We start from the raw sequence: 9,808 nt of genomic DNA, 5'->3' as shown, positions 1-9,808 counted from the left end.
GGAAACCGATTTTCGGTGTGAGAACGGTACTCGTGTGTGTGAAACATTAAAAAATCGAAGGAAATTTAAAAACAAAAAATCTGATTTTTTCACTCGTGATGCCTACTACCGCCTTTTCTCCTACGATTCTCTCCACAACCTCTCGAACCCTTTCCTAACCTATCTCAGGGGTTCCTGAACAAATCGAGGAAAACAATCCAATCATTCATCAAAGGCTTGGAAACCCCAAAGAACAACAAGTCTATGATGTCGTTATGCTATTAAGGATTGTTGTGAGGCTGAACCACGGTTGGATTATGAGTCCTGCCTGCTTAGCAGGAGTATGTATAACATGTTATTAGTTTCTTCAGAATTAATTCCATGCGGGTGAAGTCATTTAGTAAAACACCTAGGAATAGCATTGAAATAGCCTAACAAATGGCTTTAATGTTTCGTTGGTACATTTTGAGGTGATAAATATGATTTGTGATGGCTGAAATTATGGAATACTGCTTGTAGTTGTGATATGGTCTCTGTTGTTATACATGATTATCAGTGAATTGGCGAAAGGTATGAATCTTCCTTATTAGTATTGATTTAAGCTTATTTACGGAAAGTTACTAAATGAGCGTATAATGAATTTATGGGTCGAAATTGGGTAAAACATCGTGTGGGATGTTTATGAAATATTTTGGTATTGATAATATTGTCGTTGATGTTGGTATTGTTGTTGTTGTTGGTTGCTGGATTGTGATTTCAGGTTAGGCATATAAACAGGGGAGATCTTTTAGAATTTTCGGCGAATCTAAAAAGGATTTTAATTAAAGGTTTGAGACAAGTGTATGAAGACGAGCCTAACAATAGTATGAATGGTTTTATATGTGGGTGGGAGTCGGGGGATAAGTTGGAAAGTCAAGAAGCAAGATTCCCGAGGTATGCTAGGGCTAGCCCACTTTCTTTCGGAGCATGATTCTTGGTAGGATTCCGTCTATGTTCTATGCCATTCTTATTCCCAAAAGTAAGAATTCGAAGATTTCAAAGGCCCCATTATGATGACTAGTTATCTTCCCCCTTTTTTTTCTTGAGGTTCTCGGCGGAGGGGGAATGGGTCTCTTTCTCTCAAAGCTTCTTGTTTCCTTCTTGCTTTTCTTTCTTTCTCTTGAAGTTTCTAGTTTAATACTTATCATGATCACATGGAAAATTAATAAAATTAGGGGCTTGGGCCAAGGCTTGGCCGGCCACCCCCTAATTTTCGGGGCCTTTCTCTTCTTTATTCCTTTGGCCCAATTGGTCATAGCCTGCGTCTTCAAATTCCGAAATTAATTTCCGAAGTTTTGTTTTGTCCCTTCCCACTATTTCCACATTAATAATTCATGAGCAACACACCTATTGGAAAGAAATCCAAACATAACCTTATTCCTTATAAGTCAAGGTTATTTCCAAATTTTCAAATACGCAAAAATGCCGGATGTAACAATTGCCAAGGGTTACATTTATCATTTGGTTCGGGCCCGCACATAGAAACGAGAACCAACCCTTCAATCCGTCCCCGTGGTGAATGAATTCCCGAGACGTGTTCCCGGACAAGCTTCCGGGGTTACCGCGCAGCGGGAGATTGAGTTCCTTGTTGATGTGCTACACGATACTAAGCCCATGCTCCCCATATCGAATGGCCCCTGAGAACTAAAGGAGTTAAGGCGCAGCTGAAGGATTTGCTTGAAAAAGGCTTTATTAGACCAAGCTCGTCGCCATGGGGAGCACCTGTGTTATTCGTAAGAAAGAAAGATGGCTCCTTAAGAATGTGTATCGATTACGAGCAATTGAACAAGGTGACCATAAAGAATAAGTACCCTTCCAAGGATCGACGATTTGTTTGACCAACTACGGGGTGCCAAGTGGTTCTCGAGATAGATCTAAGATCGAGTACCAGATCAAGTGAGGTTAAGGAGGAGGACATCCCAAGACGGCTTTCGAACGAGATACGGCCGTTATGAGTTTCGGGTAATGTCGTTTGGCACGACCAACGCCCGACGATATTCATGAATCGATGAATAATGTATTCGAGCCTTTCTTGGATTTGTTCGTGATCGTATTCATTGATGACATTTTGGTGTATTCCCGTCGAAGCGGAACATGCGACCACTTGCGTGCTTGTTCTCGGAATCCTTCGAGCTCGTGAGTTATATGCCAAATTTTCAAAATGTGAATTACGGCTAAATTTGGTGTATTTTCCGGGCCACATCATTTCGCTGATGGTATTCGGGTAGATACACGGAAAGATTGAAGGTTGTGAAGAATTGGCCAAGGCCGACAACGCCTACAGGTCCGTAGTTTCTTGGGTTTGGCGGTTACTATCGAAGGTTCGTAGAAGGATTTTCTTCCATCGCGGCACCGTTAACGAAGGCGACCCGAGAAGGCGGTCAAGTTTCAATGGACGGATGCGTGTGAGCGCGGCTTCCGGGAGTGAAAAATAGGTTAACTTCGGCCCCCGGTCTTGACACTCCACAGGAAGGATCGGAGGGCTTGGTTATTTCTTTGTGATGCTTCGAGGTATCGGACTAGGTTGCGTGTTGATGCAGCATGGCAAAGTGATTGCCTATGCCTCGCGGCGATTCTGAAAACACGAGAAGAATTATCCCACTCATGACTTGGAATTGTGCGCGGTTATCCACGCACTAAAGATATGGAGACACTATTTATATGGTATCCATGTGGGCATTTATACCGATGTAGAGCCTCCAATATATCTTTAAACGAAGGAGCTGAACTTACGCCAAAGACGATGGCTAGAGTTTGTTAAAGGATTATGACGTTGATATTTTATATCATCCAGGGAAAGTGAATGTTGTAGCGGATGCTCTTAGCCGTAAATCTATGGGTAGCACGACAAATGTACAACCGGGAAGCGAGGAGATGGTTCGTGAGATTTATCAACTAGCCGGCCGGGAGTCCGTTTGGCGGTTCTGGAGATAGTGGAGTTTCTCTCGGGAAGTTCTTTGAGTCCTCTATTATAGAAGAGGTAAAAGTGTCGGTACGAGGGACTGTTCTAGCACAGTATAGAGATACAGCTCCTCAAGGGGAGAAGACCCCATTTGAAGTGACACCCGACGGAGTGCTATGGAATAGAGGAAGGTTATGCGTGCCTAATGTTGCTGGGCTACGACGACAGATTATGGGCGAAGCACATCATGCTCGTTATTCTATACATCCGGGGTCAACAAAGATGTATCATGACCTTAGATGCTTATATTGGTGGGATGGCATGAAAAGAGACATAGCGGAGTTTGTTGCCCAATGTCCAACCGTCAACAAGTTAAAATAGAGCATCGAAGCCCGGAGGATTACGCAAGCCATAGAGATCCCCTTTGGAAATGGGAGGCGATTAATATGGATTTCATTGTGGGCTTGCCTCGTTCCGCGCAAATACGATTCCATATGGGTAATAGTTGATAGGCTCACGAAGTGCGCTCATTTCTGCCGGTCGAACGACGTATTCGGCCAGAAGACTATGCAAAGTTATACATCAAAGAGATAGTACGACTCCACGGGGTTCCAGTGTCTATTATTACGGATAGAGGGGCGCAATTTATAGCTAATTTCTGGAGATCCTTTCAAGAAGGTTTGGGAACGCAGGTGAAACTCAGTACAACATTCCATCCGCAAACCGACGGACAGGCAGAGCGCACTATCCAAACCCTTGAAGACATGCTAAGGGCATGCGTGCTAGATCTTGGAGGCAATTGGGACGATCACCTGCCACTTATTGAATTTGCGTACAACAATAGCTATCACTCTAGTATTCAAATGGCCCCATATGAAGCTTTGTACGGGAGGAAGTGTAGATCGCCCATTGGATGGTTTGAGGTAGGAGAGAGGCACAGTTAGTAGGCCCAGATCTGATTCAACAGGCGGTAGAAAAGGTCAAGCTTATTCAAGAACGGCTACTAACAGCTCAGAGCCGTCAAAAATCATATGCGGACAACCGTCGGCGAAACTTAGAATTCAAAGTCAATGATTGGGTGTTCTTGAAAGTATCACCAATGAAAGGGGTGATGAGATTTGGTAAGAAAGGAAAGCTCAGTCCTCGTTATATTGGGCCTTACAAGATTGTGCGCAAAGTGGGCGAAGTAGCATATGAGTTGGATTTACCCCGAATTAGAATCGGTCCACCGGCATTTCATGTATCTATGTTGCGCAAGTGTGTTGGAGATCCCTCCGGAATTGTTGTGGATGATGTACAAGTCACGAAAAAAATTGTCTTATGAAGAAGTACCGATTGCTATCTTGGATAGGCAAATCCGAAAGGCTTAGGACCAAGGATGTAGCTTCAGTCAAAGTTCTGTGGAGGAACAATAACAGAGAAGAAATGACTTGGGAAGCCGAGGAAGAAATGAAGTCCAAGTACCCGCATCTATTTCAGCCTCCAGAAGATATACAAACTGAGCCCTCAGTACCCTCAGGTATGTAATGTTACTCCAAAATGATCCTTTGATCGAATTTTGGGTGATTATGACAAGATGATAGTAGTATAGGTATAAGAAAAGCTCCAGTATGTTCTTAAGTCCCTAAGAGACTAACATTCGAGGACGAATGTTCCTAAGGGGGGAGGGATTATTACACCCCAAGTTTCGATGCATTGAGATTTACTAGGAGTTAGCTAGTTAACTATAGACACCGGAGTTATTGTCGAAAGGATGCAAGATCATTGATGCTCGTTTGGCAATACAGGAGTTCGAGTCCGTGTAATAGGTTATGGAAGAAAAACTAAGGACAAGGCCATTTTCCGGTTTTGATTTAAAGCGCAAGTCACTTACAAATATTATTGGCATGGAATATTAAGGGCAAACCGGAATTAAAACTATTATATTTCAAGGACTAAGTGTACATGTGGACAAGATGACTAGGCAAGCAAGAAATAAAATTGGTCATCTTTGTGACTTAAGGAAATTCTAGAAACTTGGAGAGAAAGAAAGAAAAAAAAAAAAAAAGGAAAAAGGGCACATGGCCGGCCATGTGCCCATTATTGTATATATATATATATATATATATGTGTGTTGGTCAAGGAAAGACCATGCTTCACCATTTCTCTAGAAATTTCAAGAAAACTAGAGAGAAAACAACAAGGCCATTCGGCCAAGCTTGGAAAAAAAGAGAGAAAAAACGAGAGAGAAAGAGGAGGAAGGGACCAAAAGAAATAATTCCCTCTAGCAATTCAACTCATTAGGAGGTGGAGAACAACATAGGGTGGTCGTTGGAATAGTTAGAACAAGAATTGGTTCAAGAACAAACTCTAGTTAGGTTGAAGAATCAAGCGGAAAAGGTAAGGTCCAATCTCCCTTTTTATATGTTATGCATGGTTGTGTATGTTGTGAAGTGTGAAAATGAATGAAACCTATGAAAATAGGGATGTTGAAGTGAAACCGTGTCTATGTATGTTTGGCCGTGTATATGTGTGTGATGTTAAGGTGATGAATTAATTCCAATTAGCATGTTAATTGTTGTAGTATGTTGAAGTGGATGGAAATCATGAAACCTCAAATGTTGGTGTTGAACCGTGGGGTGTTGTGTGTGGCCGTGTAGGGCTGTTCTTGGAAGAAACATGATGAGCTAATTTTATGTAGAATTTTGGTTGTTGTTTGTTGTAGATTCTATGATGAAAATGAATGTTTGATGACTTATGTTGATGTGGCAATTGTTGTGGGCTGTTTTGGAGTAATACGATGTTAATATAGGTTGTTGTGTTCATAAGAATGATGATTGTTGGCATGCGGATTGTTGGCGTAGTTTATGAATTCAGTAGAACAATTAAATGGTTGAATATTAAATTGACTAGTTATGGAAATTGGAAAACAGTGTGTGGGCTGTTTTATGGAATACTTTGATATGAGAAATGATATCATTGATACTGGTATTGTTGTTGTTGTTGTTGGTTGATGAATTGGGAATTCGGGCTGGGCACCTAAACAGGGGAGATGCTGCCCGATTTTCGATAGAATATAAAAATAACTTAAGATGAAACTTGAGGTAAGTATGTAATACGGAGACTAACATTAGTGTGAATTCTCTCGAATGTAGATTTGTGAGCTCGGGCGGATAGGCGTAGCCAATAGGAGGTCGAGCAGGTATGTTAAGGCTCATCCCTTCTTCCTTTGGCATGTCTTAGTTGAGGATAAGTATGGCACGAACTTCGAGGCAACTCTATTCCGGTGATCCGAGCATGTTTATGATTCTCATTGGCTTCTTGATATTTGTATTCTTAATGTGGTCAGATCCTAGTCCTTATGTCATTTGTATAACCAAATTTCAAAAATTGCACAAAGACTTTGTTTTCAAAAGAGCTTGTTTCTAAACGATCCCGAAACTACGAAAGTCCGTAACTTTCACAGACAGAACCGGATCGCCCCGATATGATCAGAAATGATTCCATGATGTATGATGACTATGTTTTCCATAGGCGGGCCCGGCTCGGGTCGACACCCGTTCGTGGGTCCCGCGACTCCCCTTTTATGTATTTCTGACGACTTTTGAAAGGATACAATGGGACTATGATATATGAATATGATACATGACTATGATATATGAATATGACTTACAAATATGATATATGTATATGTATATGGGAATATGGAAAAGGGCGAGAGCGTTATATACGCGTAACCACCTGATCAGTTGGTATGATATAACATGATACCGTCCCGGACGCGGGATATGTGGATATGGATCGGGCCGTACGTTCCTCGGCACTATTATATTATATATGGATCGGGCCGTACGTTCCTCGGCACTATTATATTATATATGTGGATCGGGCTTCACGTTCATGACATATGTATTCTATGGATCGGGCTGCACGTTCCGCAGCAATACAATATTATGTTATATATATATTGATCGGGCTGCACGTTCCGCAGCACTAAGCATGCATGATACCCGCCTAAAAGGCACTCAGATGCACAGGTTGCTCTTTATCCCATGATATGATATGTCCTATGTTTTCGTTTTGTTACAGTTCATGCTATGTATCCTTCCCTATGCTGTTACTCATGCCTTACATACTCAGTACATTGCTCGTACTGACGTCCCTTTTTGTGGACGCTGCGTTCATGCCCGCAGGTAGACAGGTAGACGCATCTGATCCCTAGAGGCCCCCACCAGCAGCATATTGGAAGCGCTCCAGTTGTTCCGGAGCTCCAGTTCACTGGTACTACTTTTGTGTACATATTTGGGCACGGTAGAATCCGGCCCCGACTTGTGGATATATGTATCTTATTTAGAGCTCGTAGACAGACGTGTGCAAGATGTTTGTAGTCCGCTAGCCTTTATGGCTGTATAATCTTTTGAATGAAATCCTGTGCACTCGTTCACGAGTATGTTATTGATAATTATACTGAGTAAGATATGATTGTATCGTCCATATGGCCCACTCAGTAGCACGAATAGAACACATGATAAGAGGTGTCGGTAGGGTACTATCGGGCACCCGCCACGGCCTCGGGTGGGGTCGTGACAGGCGGGCCCCGGTTGGGTTGACGCTCGTCCGTGCGTCCCGCGACATTTCTATGTTTGGTTCTAATGACCTATTTTTGAAAGAATTTAATATGACCACCTTTCCGACCCCCGAGTATGATTATTTATTTATCCGTTAAGTCCGAAATGAGGATTTTTATGCATGTGATTTGGATATGTGGCTATGATTTAAAGTTCGGTTTGATATGTTCCGAGTGACATTCGGAGGAAATTTGAGTTGACTATGGTCTTGGTTTTGAAATAATAGTTCGCTTTGGTGATTCGTTGAGTTTGTAATAATGATTTGTATGCATATGGCTACTTACGATTCTGCTCGTGCGTTTTGTTGTTACATCCTTCACCGGATCCCGGGCCGGTTATTATCATGCGCACAATTTGAAGTATGATGTGATTCCGAAGTATGATGTGATTTCGAAGTATGATGTGATATTACCGCTGGATTCTTGGCCGCGGTATGCCGGTATATGATATTACGCCGGGTTCTGGCTTGCGTATCAAGTATGTGATGTGATATGATATATGATGTGTGACGGAGATACGGAGATATGAAACTTCCGAAGTATGATGTGTTGTGGCGTCCAGATGGAGTGGCGACCACGTTCTGTCCGCCGGGTCCCATTGCGGACCGTATGTGATATGTGATGATTTGATGATATGATATGTGATGATCTGATGATACAATATGATATGTGATATGATATGTGATAATATGACGGTATGTTTATGATTACTATGTTATATATGGATCGGGCCGTACGTTCCTCGGCAATAATATGTTATATATGGATCGGGCCGTACGTTCCTCGACAATAATATGTTATATATGGATCGGGCCGTACGTTCCTCGGCATTCGGTTAATGTCAGCTCATATGATATGTTTGATTTTCTGTATATACGAGACAGAAATGTTTTTTTTAAAAGAAAGCGAAGCATTTTGACATTATGATTATCCTATTTGTCTCCTGAACCCCTTATGTGTGATTTGTATGTCAGATGTAAGAACTTTGGTATTCGGGTTATTATGCTCACACACGTACTCCTTACTTCGATTATGATTTCGCGCTTCGTATTTTCGGCTTTGCATACTCGGTACATATTCCGTACCGACCCCCTTTCTTTGGGGGTGCGTTACATGCGCGCGGTACCCGCGATGAGTAGATGATGTTAGCGGGGAGATGTTCCGGTGGGATTGGCGAGCTCCATTTCCTCCCGGAGTCCGAGTACGAGTGCGTTTGTGTGGCATCTGAGATGTTGGTAGAGACTTTGCAGACAGTGTCGTGTGTGTGATATGTCAGTTTTGTAATCGGCTATGTAGGCCGATGTATTATTATGCATTATGTTACAGATTTGTTGTGACTACGGATTTTGTTTGATTTGAAAAGATGAAAGGCATGTATGTTTTTCGAAAAATTTTCACCCTGTGCTTATGTTATGTTTTGTGGGCCCAGTATGGTTATGAGTATTATGAGAGTCTGCGGGTTCGCTCGGCCCTAGGTAAGGGTCGGGTGCCCATCACACCCTATCGGATTAAGGGTGTGACAGCGACAGCCTCGCTGGCTTTTATGACATATGTTGCCTATTATGCGTTAATCTGAGCCTATATGTGATCATTTATATTTATGCAAATTTAGTATGCTAATTCTGAGTATCAGGTACGTATGAGTGTCCAATTCGGACACTAGTCATGGCCTACGGGGTTGGGTCGTGACATTTATGTCTGTCTTTTATTCTACACACGAGGAATCTTATGCTACCTCTGTGTCCTTCGGAACACACTACTCCTACCTAATCCTTCTCTCATTTTCAAAACGCATTCTGTTCACCCACGTTTATCTGTATCATACCAGTCATCTCCTAACACTCATTCTACCTTGTTTCTCATCTTCCTATAATTGGCCTTTCACAGTCTCGTCACTTATGGCGCTCGTGTCCTCCGTCATACCCGTTATAGCCTATCACTACGCTGTTGTTTCGCTTTCTCCTTATTCTTTCTTTCCGTTAACTCTTTCTCTTTACCGACCTAATCCGCCCGTCCTACGCGATCCCTTATGGTTTCTGCCCGCTTCGCAGATTCAAATTTTCCTTAGATTAATCTAACTTCTCATTTGCCTCTTACGCCTGAATTTGTAAGACTTTTCAGAAAACTTCCCAGGGGGGTCACCCATCCTAAAATTTCTCTCGCTCCAGCACGCTTAACTTTGGGACCCTGATGAAATACGATGCTTTAGTACTGGTATAATCGCGTCCGCTTCACCGCATGACCTTCATCACATAATCTGGAGTAAGTTGGGGTCTTAACAG

Source organism: Lycium ferocissimum, chromosome 1 (genome assembly GCF_029784015.1).
Source record: "Lycium ferocissimum isolate CSIRO_LF1 chromosome 1, AGI_CSIRO_Lferr_CH_V1, whole genome shotgun sequence".
NCBI classification, from domain to species: domain Eukaryota; kingdom Viridiplantae; phylum Streptophyta; class Magnoliopsida; order Solanales; family Solanaceae; genus Lycium; species Lycium ferocissimum.
Note: the sequence above shows the minus strand (reverse complement) of the source record.